Genomic DNA, 15,532 nt, shown 5'->3' on the forward strand with positions numbered 1-15,532 from the left:
TTGTATTCCCTTGAGTATAGAAGATTAACGGGTGATCTGATTGAACTGTTTAAGAAGATTAAAAGATCTCATAGGGCAGATGGAGAGAAACTATTTCCTCTGGTGGGAGAGTCCAGAACAAGGGGACATGACCTTAAAATTAGATCTCGGCCGTTCAGGGGTGATGTTAGAAAACATTACTTTACACAAAGGGTAGTGGAAATCTGGAACTCTCTTCTCCAAAATGCTGTTGAGGCTGGGGGTCAATTGAAAATTTCAAAACTGAGATGTCTACACTTTTGTCAGGCAAGGCGGGTAGATGGAGTAAGATAAAGATCAGACATGATCTCATTGAACGGCAGAACAGGCTTAAGGGGCTGAATGGCCTGCTCCTGTTCCTATGTTCCTCTGCACTGTCCCATGAAACAGTCCCAGGGCAGGTACAGCATGGGGTTAGATACAAAGTAAAGCTCCCTCTACACTGTCCCATCAAACACTCCCAGGGCAGGTACAGCATGGGGTTAGATACAAAGTAAAGCTCCCTCTACACTGTCCCATCAAACACTCCCAGGGCAGGTACAGCACGGGGTTAGATACAGAGTAAAGCTCCCTCTACACTGTCCCATCAAACACTCCCAGGGCAGGTACAGCACGGGGTTAGATACAGAGTAAAGCTCCCTCTACACTGTCCCATCAAACACTCCCAGGGCAGGTACAGCACGGGTTAGATACAGAGTAAAGCTCCCTCTACACTGTCCCATCAAACACTCCCAGGGCAGGTACAGCATGGGGTTAGATACAGAGTAAAGCTCCCTCTACACTGTCCAATTAAATACACGCAGGGCAGGTGCCTCATGGGTTACATACAGAGTAAAGCTCCCTCTACACTGTCCCATCAAACACTCCCAGGGCAGATCAAAGACTAAAGCTATCTCTGTAATGTCCCAGGAAACACATCACGTCCTCCCTTTCCCATCCATCCATGGTCTCACCCCACCTTACACGAGTGATATCCTGCAGCCATGTGTCCCTGCCTGCGCCTCCAACACTCCACCTGGATCCCCCTTGCTCCCTGTTCCCTCTACCCCATCATCAACAGCTGCTCTTTAAGCCATTAATCTGCTGCCCTTTGCAGCTTCCCCCTCCAATCCTTCTGGAATTCCTTCCCCATAACCTCTTGAGTTCCAATCTCCATCCCTCCAACTAAACTCCCCCACTCGCTCTGGTTTCCAGCACTCGACCTGGACAAGGAAATTCCAACATTGGAACCATACACTGGGATCCTGACCCTGGGACCGTACACTGGGATCCTGACCCTGGGACTGTACACTGGGATCCTGACCCTGGGACTGTACACTGGGATCCTGACCCTGGGACCGTACACTGGGATCCTGACCCTGGGACTGTACACTGGGATCCTGACCCTGGGACCGTACACTGGGATCCTGACCCTGGGACCGTACACTGGGATCCTGACCCTGGGACCGTACACTGGGATCCTGACCCTGGGACTGTACACTGGGATTCTGACCCTGGGACCGTACACTGGGATCCTGACCCTGGGACCGTACACTGGGATCCTGACCCTGGGACTGTACACTGGGATCCTGACCCTGGGACCGTACACTGGGATCCTGACCCTGGGACCGTACACTGGGATCCTGACCCTGGGACCGTACACTGGGATCCTGACCCTGGGACTGTACACTGGGATTCTGACCCTGGGACCGTACACTGGGATCCTGACCCTGGGACCGTACACTGGGATCCTGACCCTGGAACCATACACTGGGATCCTGACCCTGGGACCGTACACTGGGATCCTGACCCTGGGACTGTACACTGGGATCCTGACCCTGGGACCGTACACTGGGATCCTGACCCTGGGACCGTACACTGGGATCCTGACCCTGGGACCGTACACTGGGATCCTGACCCTGGGACTGTACACTGGGATTCTGACCCTGGGACCGTACACTGGGATTCTGACCCTGGGACCGTACACTGGGATTCTGACCCTGGGACTGTACACTGGGATTCTGACCCCGGGACTGTACACTGGGATCCTGACCCTGGGACCGTACACTGGGATTCTGACCCTGGGACCGTACACTGGGATTCTGACCCCGGGACTGTACACTGGGATCCTGACCCTGGGACCGTACACTGGGATTCTGACCCTGGGACCGTACACTGGGATTCTGACCCTGGGACCGTACACTGGGATTCTGACCCCGGGACTGTACACTGGGATCCTGACCCTGGGACCGTACACTGGGATTCTGACCCTGGGACCGTACACTGGGATTCTGACCCCGGGACTGTACACTGGGATCCTGACCCTGGGACCGTACACTGGGATTCTGACCCTGGGACCGTACACTGGGATTCTGACCCTGGGACCGTACACTGGGATTCTGACCCCGGGACTGTACACTGGGATCCTGACCCTGGGACCGTACACTGGGATTCTGACCCTGGGACCGTACACTGGGATCCTGACCCTGGGACCGTACACTGGGATTCTGACCCCGGGACCGTACACTGGGATTCTGACCCCGGGACTGTACACGGGGGCCCAACTCTGGGTCTCTTCTGCTGCAATTCTGCTGGATGTAAACCGTAACCCGGCCACTTACCGATTCCTCCAGTCGAGATGGTGATAAATCCCCTGTGAAGAGTGAGGATAAAATAAATGGGGCAATGATTTCCTCTCCAGGTCACTGGGACCCTGAAGCCCCGCCCACTCTGCTCCAGGTCACTGGGACCCTGAAGCCCCGCCCACTCTTTGCTCCTGGTCACTGGGACCCTGAAGCCCCGCCCACTCTGCTCAGGTCACTGGGACCCTGAAGCCCCGCCCACTCTGTTCCTGGTCACCGGGACCCTGAAGCCCCGCCCACTCTGCTCCTGGTCACTGGAACCCTGAAGCCCCGCCCACTCTTTGTTCCCGGTCACTGGGACCCTGAAGCCCCGCCCACTCTTTGTTCCTGGTCACTGGGACTCTGAAGCCCCGCCCACTCTTTGTTCCTGGTCACTGGGACTCTGAAGCCCCGCCCACTCTTTGTTCCTGGTCACTGGGACTCTGAAGCCCCGCCCACTCTTTGTTCCTGGTCACTGGGACTCTGAAGCCCCGCCCACTCTTTGCTCCTGGTCACTGGGACCCTGAAGCCCCGCCCACTCTGCTCCTGGTCACTGGGACGCTGAAGCCCCGCCCACTCTTTGTTCCCGGTCACAAGATGGCTGCGCATGTGCGGTTCTACAACACCAAGTTATAGTCCAATGATTTTATTTGAAATCTACAAGTTTTCGGAGGCTTCCTCCTTCCTCAGGTAAATGTCAGGAATTCCTCGAAGCCTACGCATTTACAAATCAGAGAACAATACATGGTGATTACAGACTGCCCCTGCAACTGCCGGTTGCAAAGGCAATCACCGTGTTCAGACAGAGAGGTGTCACCTACAGAACCCCCGAATATACATTCAACAAAAAAAACAAACAGGAAAAAAAAACAGAGAGAGGCAGAAACATCCGGAAGGCAGAGAAAGCCAGCAAATGACCCGTTATATTAAAAGCAGATAGCTTTTGTTCGCTGGTGGGGTTACGTGTAGCGTGACATGAACCCAAGATCCCGGTTGAGGCCGTCCTCATGGGTGCGGAACTTGGCTATCAATTTCTGCTCGACAATTTTGCGTTGTCGTGTGTCTCGAAGGCCGCCTTGGAGAACGCTTACCCGAAGGTCGGTGGCTGAATGTCCTTGACTGCTGAAGTGTTCCCCGACTGGGAGGGAACCCTCCTGTTTGGCGATTGTTGCGCGGTGTCCGTTCATCCGTTGTCGCAGTGTCTGCATGGTCTCGCCAATGTACCATGCTCTGGGGCATCCTTTCCTGCAACGTATGAGGTAGACAACGTTGGCCGAGTCACAGGAGTATGAACCATGCACCTGGTGGGTGGTGTCCTCTCGTGTGATGGTGGTATCTGTGTCGATGATCTGGCATGTCTTGCAGAGGTTACCGTGGCAGGGTTGTGTGGTGTCGTGGACGCTGTTCTCCTGAAAGCTGGGTAATTTGCTGTGAACGATGGTCTGTTTGAGGTTGGGTGGCTGTTTAAAACCATGCACCACCAGGTGCATGGTTCATACTCCTGTGACTCGGCCAACGTTGTCTACCTCATACGTTGCAGGAAAGGATGCCCCAGAGCATGGTACATTGGCGAGACCATGCAGACGCCGCGACAACGGATGAACGGACACCGCGCAACAATCGCCAGACAGGAGGGTTCCCTCCCAGTCGGGGAACACTTCAGCAGTCAAGGACATTCAGCCACTGATCTTCGGGTAAGCGTACTCCAAGGCGGTCTTTGAGACACACGACAACGCAAAATCGTCGAGCAGAAATTGATAGCCAAGTTCCGCACCCATGAGGACGGCCTCAACCGGGATCTTGGGTTCATGTCACGCTACAAGTAACCCCACCAGCAAACAAATGTTATCTGTTTTTAATATAACGGGTCATTTGCTGTCTTTTCTATGTTTTTGCCTCTCTCTTTTCTTTTTGGGTGTCTGTATATTCGGTGGCCTTTTAGGTAACACCTCTCTGTCTGCACACTGTGATTGCCTTGGCAACGGGCAGTTGGAAAGACTATCTGTAATCACCAGGTATTGTTCTGTGATTTATAAATGCGAAGGGTTCGAGGATTTCATTTCCACAACATTCACCTGAGGAAGGAGGAAGCCTCCGAAAGCTTGTGAATTTGAAATAAAATTGTTGGACTATAACTTGGTGTTGTAAAATTGTTTACAATGGACATACAGTGACAGCATGTCTAGTAATACATCCCTTTAATTTTGTTCCAGCCAAATTCCCTTTAATTTTTTTCAGCATATGGTAACATATTGTGATGGGATATGTGCATTCCGTCCTTCACTACCCCAATATTCTGTACTGGGTACACCTCTCGTCCCTGGGTTTCAGGTGCCATCACCAGTATTACTAGTACCAACCCTAGGAGCCCTCCTCCGTCAGGTTTACACTCCACTTGAGTGGGGCACACTCGCACCATGGCCCTGAATTGGCAAGGGGTGATGTTCTTGTTTGCTAACAGCCGCTTGGAGGTACCACCTCCATCATGCCCACAGGTCAGGTTCACCCTCAGTTTGTTGATTCGTTATTCAGAAGGGCACTTCCCCTGCCTGTATCTGGGCTAGGTTCTCTCGTGTCTGTTCCACAATCCAGTTACCATATGTACTGCAGATGTCATTAGCAGCCACCTGCTAAGATACGTTATATTCCTCTTTTATTAATTTATTAATGGTTTGGGCATGTGTTTCTAGCACTGTAGCTATCCTTTGCAAATGTATGGTCAACATTTGATCCTCAGACAATTCCTTATCTGTATTTTCATTTATTTTTTAAATATATCTTTAATGCGAGACCCTAAATCTCTGACCCTTTTGATCTAACGTTGCCAAATCAATGGTGTTAACAACTGAGGCACCCGTATTAAAGGCAGTTGCTATATCACTTATCACAGATCTTTTACGTCTCCACATTTCCCTGTGTCAGTACATAGCTCAAGTAATGGACTTCCAATTGTCCGACCTATGCTTTCTCTTCATACGATTTGTTTTACATTCCTTTCTTATCAATTTTTTTTTCACTGTAGCATCGTCTGTGTGGAAACTTATATCTCAGTCAATTGTAGCCTTTGGCATTTCCGAGTAATTGGGTCAATTTTAATAATATAACCTATACCAATTGTTACCTCATGTTCACCTGTGTTCTGGGCAAGCCTCAGACAGTTCTCAACCGACTGGGTCATTTCTATCTGTTTGAACTGCTCTTGGCATGACAGTCTAGCTTCTTGGGATGGAACAGGTGTCTCCCTTCAAAATTCACAAAAATCATTGTTTTTATCAAGAGACAATAAAACAGTTTAAAACTGTTGAAACAGTACTTGCTCTTTCCACCTTCAGAATGCAATGCAGTGTAAGGTATCAGATCAACATCTTAAAAAAACTAGTGCAGTCCAAACTCTTAACTTCAGCAATACGGAATAAGGGTTAGTTATTTCTTGCTTGTAAAAAACCTTAAGGGGTAGGGGAAGAATCGATCACAATAGCACAAAAATGCTTCGAAGATCAAATTAATTTATAACCAGAGATCATCCTGCAACTGTAACTTGTAATTCTTTAAAGCTGCACTTTATCTTTTCTTTTACAATTAAACCTCATTTTGTCAATTATTTTATATAAATGCAAAGGTTGTTGCTTGGTGAATTGAAAACAGATGTCTGTGTCCTTGGAAGGGGTTAACTTTTTTTTCAGAAACAAAACGACGGAGCCAGATATCGGATGCACGCAGCGTTCTCAGCATACGTCAACGTAATTTTCACAAATTCTTTTAAAAAAAAATTCATACCGGGAAATAACATCTCCCATCGTACATTTTAGTTTTCGTTCCAATTCATTATTTTTTCACATACTTTTAGAGGATATGATTATAACCAACTCTCCGAGCTGTTCCAGCTTTCCGACTTTTCCTATCACGGTGATACCAGATAGCTTTTTTTTATCTGTCCCGTTATTTTTTTTTTAACCCTTTTTTTTAAAACCACAGCCAATCACAAGATAAAAATTCAAAATGCCAATTTTTTTCTGTGAAGATCCCATGTCTGGAATTTAACATGCTCGCATTTTATAAGAACCAGAATTTAATAGGTCACTTAACCTCAATAACTCCAATTTTAATTCAGCAATATCAGAATTAAACACAAGACAAAACAGATACATCACACAAAAGAGGAAAACACGTAAGACGCAGTAAGAAGGGGGCGTGGCCCACAACACCGACAGAAAACACTCACAATAAGGCTTTTTAAAGAGACAGTACACTGAAACAAAAGAACCTTTCTTTATCGGGTCTCTGTCTTTTAAACATTTTTCTAATCACTTAATTCTATCCACATTAAATGTGCCGACTTCGGGAAAAGAATATTTTCTAGTCCTGGTCCATTTGGACCAAACTATCAACTCATCAGTTGTTTCTTTCCCAAAGTTTCTGTACATATAAGCAGCAGGTGTTCCCTTTGGAGGGATTTTGCATGCACTGGCGCCCATAGCTTCTATTTACAATCACTACAATATATAACACAACGATATCACGGTCGCCGATCCGCACTTGGATAATTCAGCCGATCGGACAAGACGTCATGTGTTCTCTACACCTACTTTAGGGTCCTGGCCTTCACGTGGGGTTAAAACCCTCTTAATAACCAGCTCAGGCTAGGTGCGTGAGAGAAACGTCTGCACTTAGTTGAATCAGCTGACTTACGCAAGATTTTTTTTTTCAAAAGTGCTTCTCCTTTTGAGAAGGGGGAACACTGTTTCCTATCAGTGCTTCTCCTTTTGAGAAGGGGGAACACTATTAGTGTTTCTATGTAAACACTTAATTCAGTTAAACCAGAATTTCACACTTTTCCAAATCTGCGACATCCACTCCAGTCTGCGTTTGTCGCCACTACAGACTTGTAATTTCACACTTTTCTGAATTACGCAACATCTAATCTGCGCTTGTCCAAATTACAACTTCACACTTGAAATTTTTTACACAAGTCCATAACCTGATTACCTCTCTCTTTTCCTGGCGCCTTTTTTTTTCCACTAGCAGCTGACCGTCTGTTGGTCCCATACAGCAACCTCAACGTCACTCTAGTAATCACCAGTATCACAGATCTACTCCGTTATTGCTCTCTCTCAGCTCGTTACTACAACACCACAGCTGACAATATCGAGTAATCTGTCGCGCGTCTCTCTCTTTTTTTCCCTTTTTTTTCTCCTTGTCTATACGAAACACATTTCCTATGATCGCCTTCCAATTCCTAAAGGCAAACAGAAGAATTAGTCACGTCAGTTAATGCATACACTTATCAATCGCTGTGTGTCTGGGTTTGCACAGACAACATGTGTCCGTACTTACCGGGGATCACAAGCGATCTCGGTGGAACCTCCAAGAACTGTTGAAAACTTAATACAATGCATTAACTCCAAACACTTATTTTCAGACAAGTAAGAATTTATTAGAAGAAACTTGTATACAAGGGAAACTATGTTCTGAACAATGGTCAGAACAACCTCTTCACTGAACAAAGTTCACATTTATACAGTTTAATTAGTAATGTCTACCTGTCATAGAATATGGGCATACATGTACATTCTTTATTGGTTCAAGTGGTTAGTCAATCAAAATAGGGAACCCACCCTCTGGTTCCTCATGACTGCCTCGTGATTTTTTAAACACTGTCTGGGTAAGTAATTTTCCTTAATAAACAGTCTTTCTCATCAGTGGGTCTGTACCTAGTCTCAAGGCTATATGGTCATTCATTTCTGTTAGTCAGACAGTTATCAATATGAGTGAACAATAGCTCTTCTGTATGTCTTTGGTAAGAACTAAAACATAAGATTTCTATTATATTCAGCTGGTCAGTTAACATGGTCAACTTATCTATCATGCATTTCTTTTTTTTGGTTTTAAGGGTATTAGGAAATTAATATGGTCAAGTCCACATTTATGGTTTAGGTGTATTAGAAAGTTAATATGGTCAGGCATCTCTTTATGGTTTAGGTGTATTAGAAAGTTAATATGGTCAGGCATCTCTTTATGGTTTAGGTGTATTAGAAAGTTAATATGGTCAGGCATCTCTTTATGGTTTAGGTGTATTAGAAAGTTAATATGGTCAGGCATCTCTTTATGGTTTTCCACAATGCTTAATAGACATGTATAAATGTAATCAGAGTTATCTAGCAGTTGGGCAGCAAATGATAAATGGACAGACTTACTTAACAAAAGTACTTAACAAAACCAGTAGCAAACATTACACAGGTAATTCAGTGAATCACTGTAAATCAGCACTAATGAATGCTGAGTATTAATAACAACAGGGACCAGAATCTGAGGTTTTAAATTGGTGAGATTACTTTAAGAGAAATTCCTTCGAAAGCTGACACGTTAACAGCTTTGAATGGCCCGTTTATCAAATAACTCAAGTCTCCGTGTGGTCACCAACATTCAGAGCTTACACGGCCTCGTCCTTGAGTTACAGAACAGACTTTCTCCTGTCAATACGGACCTGGATGATTGGGCTGTGATGTGTTTACTTGTTCATCTTTTGTTCAATACATTTGCTGAGTGTATTGATATTTTGAACAAGGTTTGCAGGCCTGATACTCAATTCACACATCGAAGGTGAGAGAGATTCTGTGGAACACACGCTAAATCCAGAAATCCATGACATCAGAAATAAACCACAACTGCCAGAATGAACATGGTTCAGTCCTGGATGTGATTAACAGCAGAACCGCAGTTACATGTGAACTCGGTGGTGAGCCAGCTGGTTGGATGATCGCTTAAATCCTTTCCCACACACGGGACAGGTGAACGGCCTCTCCCCAGTGTGAACACGCTGGTGTCTCAGCAGTTCACTTTTCCTTTTGAAGCTCTTCTCACAGTCCGAACATTTTAAGGGTCTCTCTCCAGAGTGAACAAGTCGGTGAGCATTGAGGCCGGATGAAAAAGTGAATCCCTTTCCACATATGGAGCAGGTGAACGGCCTCTCCCCGGTGTGAACTCGCTGGTGTGTCACTAGTTGGGTTGAAGTAATGAATCCCTTCCCACAAACGGAGCAGGAGAATGGCCTCTCCTCAGTGTGAACTCGCTGGTGTCTCAGATGGTGGGATGAACGAGTGAATCCCTTCCCACACACGGAGCACACAAATGGTTTCTCTCCGGTGTGAACTCGATGGTGTTCAATGAGATGGGAAGAACAAGTGAATCCCTTCCCACACAAGGTGCAGGTGAACGGCCTCTCCCCAGTGTGAACTCGCTGGTGTATCAGCAGGTGGGATGATCGAGCGAATCCCTTCCCACACAAGGAGCACGTGAACGGCCTCTCCCCAGTGTGAACTCGCTGGTGTATCAGCAGGTTGGATGACTGAGTGAATCCCTTCCCACACACGGAGCAGGTGAACGGCCTCTCCCCAGTGTGACTGTGTCGATGAGTTTCCAGCTCTGAAGGGTAATTGAATCCCTTCCCACAGTCCCCACATTTCCACGGTTTCTCCGTGGTCCGGGTGTCCTCGTGTCTCTCCAGGTTGGACGATCAGTTGAAGCCTCGTCCACACACAGAACACGTGTACGGTTTCTCCCCGCTGTGAATGGTGTGATGTTTTTTCAGGCTGTGTAACTGGTTAAAGCTCTTTCCACACTCAGTGCACTGGAACACTCTCACTCGGGTGTGTGTGTCTCGGTGCTTTTCCACTCACACTGATGTTTGAAATCTTCTCCCACAGACAGAACAGACAAACATTTCTCCTTCCACATTCAAAGGCCGATGATATTCAGGTCCTGATGAATTGAGTGACTGTCAGATTTGATGTGATCTTTGGTTTGAGATTCCCGTCTGCAAATCCTCCCCTTCCAATACCCTGTAAAAGGAGTTTATAAATGTTAGCACTGTAAACACAGGATAGAAATTCGGAACAAACAATTCTAATGGAACAATCTTTCCTCCCTTGTTCCCCAAAGTTGTAAATCCCCGTCCCACACACTCTCCCTCCTCCCTGTGCTGAAATCCAAACCAACATTTTTCCCTGCGCTCTGAGTGTTCGCCCTCCCCTGAAGGTGCTGACACTGGCTGGGTTCAGTTCTACACTCACTGGTTCCCCTCTCTCTCCTCCCCTGAAGGTGCTGGCTCTGATTAGGTTCAGATCTACACTCACTGGTTCCCCTCTCTCTCTCTCCTCCCCTGAAGGTGCTGACTCTGACTGGGTTCAGTTCTACACTCACTGGTTCCCCTCTCTCTCCTCCCCTGAAGGTGCTGACTCTGACTGGGTTCAGTTCTACACTCACTGGTTCCCCTCTCTCTCCTCCCCTGAAGGTGCTGACTCTGACTGGGTTCAGTTCTACACTCACTGGTTCCCCTCTCTATCCTCCCCTAAGGTGCTGGCTCTGATTGGGTTCAGTTCTACACTCACTGGTTCCCCTCTCTCTCTCTCTCTCTCCTCCCCTGAAGATGCTGACTCTGGCTGGGTATATAGGAACAGGAGTCGGCCATTCAGCCCCTCGTGCCTGCTCCGCCATTTGATAAGATCATGGCTGATCTGTGATCGAACTCCATATACCTGCCTTTGGCCCATATCCCTTAATACCTTTGGTTGCCAAAAAGCTATCTATCTCACATTTAAATTTAGCAATTGAGCTAGTATCAATTGCTGTTTGCGGAAGAGAGTTCCAAACTTCTACAACCCTTTGTGTGTAGAAATGTTTTCTAATCTCACTCCTGGAAGGTCTGGCTCTAATTTTTAGACTGTGCCCCCTACTCCTAAAATCCCCAACCAGCGGAAATAGTTTCTCTATCCACCCTATCCGTTCCCCTTAATATCTTATAAACTTCGATCACCCCTTAACCTTCAAAACTCGAGAGAATACAACTTCAATTTGTGTAATCTCTCCTGGTAACTTAATCCTTGAAGTCCGGGTATCATTCTAGTAAACCTACGCTGCACTCCCTCCAAGGCCTTCCAAAGGTGCAGTGCCCAGAACTGCTCACAGTACTCCAGCTGCGGTCTAACCAGGGTTTTGTATAGCTGCAGCATAACTTCTGCCCCCTTGTACTCTAGTCCTCTAGATATAAAGGCCAGCATTCCATTAGCCGCCTGGATTATTTTCTGCACCTGTTCATGACACTTCAATGATCTATGTACCTGAACCCCTAAGTCCCTTTGGACATCCACTGTTTTTAACTTTTTACCATTTAGAAAGTACCCTGTTCTATCCTTTTTTGATCCAAAGTGGATGACCTCACATTTGTCTACATTGAATTCCATCTGCCACAGTTTTGCCCATTCACCTAATCTATCAATATCCCTTTGTAAATTTATGTTTTCATCTACACTGCTTACAATGCCACCAATCATTGTGTCATCGGCAAACTTAGATATGAGACTTTCTATGCCTTCATCTTGGTCGTTAATAAATATTGTGAATAATTGAGGCCCCAAGACAGATCCCTGCGGGACTCCACTAGTCACATCCTGCCAATGTGAACACTTACCCATTATCCCTACTCTCTGTCACCTTTCGCTCAGCCAATTTCCTAACCAAGTCCGTACTTTTCCCTCGATTCCACGGGCTTCTAACTTAGCTAACAGTCTCTTATGTGGGACCTTATCAAATGTCTTCTGGATGTCCATATAAATAACATCCATTGACATTCCCCTGTCGACTACTTTGGTCACCTCTTCAAAAAATTCAATCAGGTTTGTCAGGCACGACCTACCTTTCACAAATCCATGCTGGCTCTCCCTGATTAACTGAAAATTCTCAAGGTGTTCAGTCACCCTATCCTTAATTATAGATTCCAGCAATTTCCCCACGACAGATGTTCGGCTAACTGGTCTATAATTCCCTGGTTTCCCTCTCTCTCCTTTCTTAAAAAGCGGAGTGACATGTGCAATTTTCCAATCTCGAGGGACAGTTCCTGAATCTAGAGAACTTTGAAAGATTATAGTTAGGGCATCTGCAGTCTGCTCACCTACTTCCTTTAAAACCCTGGGATGGAAACCATCTGGTCCTGGGGATTTGTCACTCTTTAGTGCTATTATTTTCTTCATTACTGTTGCTTTACTTATGTTAATTTTATCGAGTCCCTGTCCCCGATTCAGTATTAGTTTTCTTGGGATTTCCGGCATGCTATCCTCTTTTTCTACTGTAAATACTGACGCAAAGTAATTATTCAACATGTCCGCCATTTCCCCATTGTCAATGACAATATCCCCACTTTCAGTTTTTAAGGGGCCAACACTGCTCCTGACCACCCTCTTTTTCCGAATATAACTATAAAAGTTCTTCGTATTGGTTTTGATATCCCTTGCAAGTTTCTTTTCATGCTCTCTTACTATTTGTTTTGTGACCCTTTGTTGATCTTTGTATCTTCCCATTCGCCAGGATCTGTGCCATTTTTTGCCTTTTTGTATGCCCTTTCCTTATGTCTTATACTGTCCCTTATCTCTTTAGTTGTCCTTGGCTGTTTTTTTTGGCAAGTAGAGTTCTTGCCCCTCAGGGGTATAAACCAGTTCTGTATCTCGTTAAATGTTTCTTTAAACATTTCCCACTGATCATCAGTCGTTTTACCCATTAACAGATTTGCCCAGTTTACTGTGGACAGTCTCTGTCTCATCCCATTGAAGTCGGCCTTACCCAAGTCTAGAATCTTAGCAGCTGATTCACTTTTTTCCCTTTCAAACACTACATTGAACTCGATCATGTTGTGATCACTATTGGACAGATGTTCACACACAGTTAAGCTGTTAACTAAATCTGGTTCATTACTCATTACTAAATCTGGTATGTCTTGCCCCCTTGTTGACTCTAGGACATACTGCTGTAGAAAACGATCCCGGACACACTCAAGAAATTCACTACCTTTCTGACAGTTGCCAGTCTGCTTTTCCCAATCTTTGTGAAGGTTAAAGTCCCCTATTAAGACCACTATGCCTTTGTTACACGCTTGTCTAATCTCTGCATTTATACAATCTAGCACTGCAGAGCTGCTGCCAGGGGTCCTATACACAACTCCCACTATAGTCTTAGATCCTTTCCTATTTCTCAATTCAACCCATAAGGTCTCTGTTGGCTGCTTACCTCTCGTTATATCCTCCTTTATCATTGAATTGATTTCATCTTTAATCACTAAGGCTACTCCTCCCCCTCTTCCATTTTCCCTATCTCTCCTGTAGACCTTATAACCCGGTGCTGACTCTGATTAGGTTCAGATCTACACTCACTGGTTGCCCTCTCTCTCTCTCTTTCTCTCTTGCTCCTCCCCTGAAGGTGCTGACTCTGACTAGGTTCAGTTCTACACTCACTGGTTCCCCCTCTCTCTCTCCTCCCCTCTCGTGCTGACTCTGACTGGGTTCAGTTCTGCACTCGCTGGTTCCCCTCTCTCTCCTCCCCTGAAGGTGCTGACTCTGACTGGGTTCAGTTCGACACTCACTGGTTCCCCTCTCCCTCTCCTCCCCTGAAGGTGCTGACTCTGACTGGGTTCAGTTCTGCACTCACTGGTTCCCCTCTCTCTCCTCCCCTGAAGGTGCTGACTCTGACTGGGTTCAGTTCGACACTCACTGATTCCCCTCTCCCTCTCCTCCCCTGAAGGTGCTGACTCTGATTAGGTTCAGTTCTGCACTCACTGGTTCCCCTCTCTCCCTCTCCTCCCCTGAAGGTGCTGACTCTGACTGGGTTCAGTTCTACACTCACTGGTTCCCCTCTCTCTCCTCCCCTGAAGGTGCTGACTCTGATTAGGTTCAGTTCTGCACTCACTGGTTCCCCTCTCTCCCTCTCCTCCCCTGAAGGTGCTGACTCTGACTGGGTTCAGTTCTACACTCACTGGTTCCCCTCTCTCTCCTCCCCTGAAGGTGCTGACTCCAGCTGGGTTCAGTTCCACACTCACTGGTTTCTCCTCCAGAAGAGATGAGGTCAGTGATGGTCTGAGGATTGATGGTGTGGTGTTTAGTAGTGAGGTCACAGTCCAGGGGGAGGTAGGAGGAGTTGTCTCTCTTTAAGGAAAGGGTTAATCAGACTCGCAACAGAGATTAGCAAACTGACTTGAAGTGATCTGATGAAGAATGCGAATGATTTGTATCCATATTGTCCTATGTTTAACATTGAGCCTTTGTTTGTTAAACAGGGAAGTATGATTCTAAAATTGTAATACAACAACAACAACTTGCATTTATATAGCGCCTTTAATGTCGTAAAAAATCCCAAGGCGCTTCACGTTATCAAACAAAATTTGACACCGAGCCACATAAGGAGATATTAAGTCAGGTGAACAAAAGCTTGGTCAAAGGGGAAGGTTTTAAGGGGTGTCTTAAAGGAGAGAGAGGTAGAGAGGCAGAGAGGTTTAGGGAGGGAATTCCAGAGCTTCGGGCCCAGGCAGCTGAAGGCACGGCCGCCAATGGTGGAGCAATTAAAATCAGGGATGAACAAGAGGCCAGAATTGTTGGATCACAGAGATCTCAGGGGGTTGTAGGGCTGGAGGAGGTTACAGAGATAGGGAGGGGCGAGGCCATGGAGGGCTTTGAAAACAAGGATGAGAATTTTAAATGTGAGGTGTCCCCGGACCGGGAGCCAATGTCGGTCAGCGAGCACAGGGGTGATGGGTGAATGGGACTTGGTGTGAGTTAGGATACGGGCAGTAGAGGTTTGGATGAGCTGAAGATTAATGAGAGTGCAAGGTGGGAGGGCGGGCAGGGCAGCATTGGAGTAGTCGATTGTGGAGATAGAAAAGCATGGATGAGGGTTTCAGCAACAGATATTATAATATCTTAAAGTAATTCCAATTGTAGAGCTACACGGACATTCTAAAATGGTGAAAGTTTGAACTAAGACTGAACCTTACAGCACCATGAGGTTCAAACATGATGTTACCACCTTAAATGGATAAGTTAATTCGAAACACTGCAATGAGAGAGATTGAGAGAACTGTGAGATAATTGTAAGGA

General features: G+C 46.4%; 1 pseudogene; it reads right to left on the reverse strand.

The window, feature by feature from the left end:
• Window positions 1-6,699: 6,699 nt before the first annotated feature.
• LOC137333951 (zinc finger protein 229-like) overlaps window positions 6,700-15,532 on the reverse strand; it is a 57,570-nt pseudogene continuing 48,737 nt past the window's right edge.

This window comes from Heptranchias perlo, chromosome 17, assembly GCF_035084215.1.
Source record: "Heptranchias perlo isolate sHepPer1 chromosome 17, sHepPer1.hap1, whole genome shotgun sequence".
NCBI classification, from domain to species: domain Eukaryota; kingdom Metazoa; phylum Chordata; class Chondrichthyes; order Hexanchiformes; family Hexanchidae; genus Heptranchias; species Heptranchias perlo.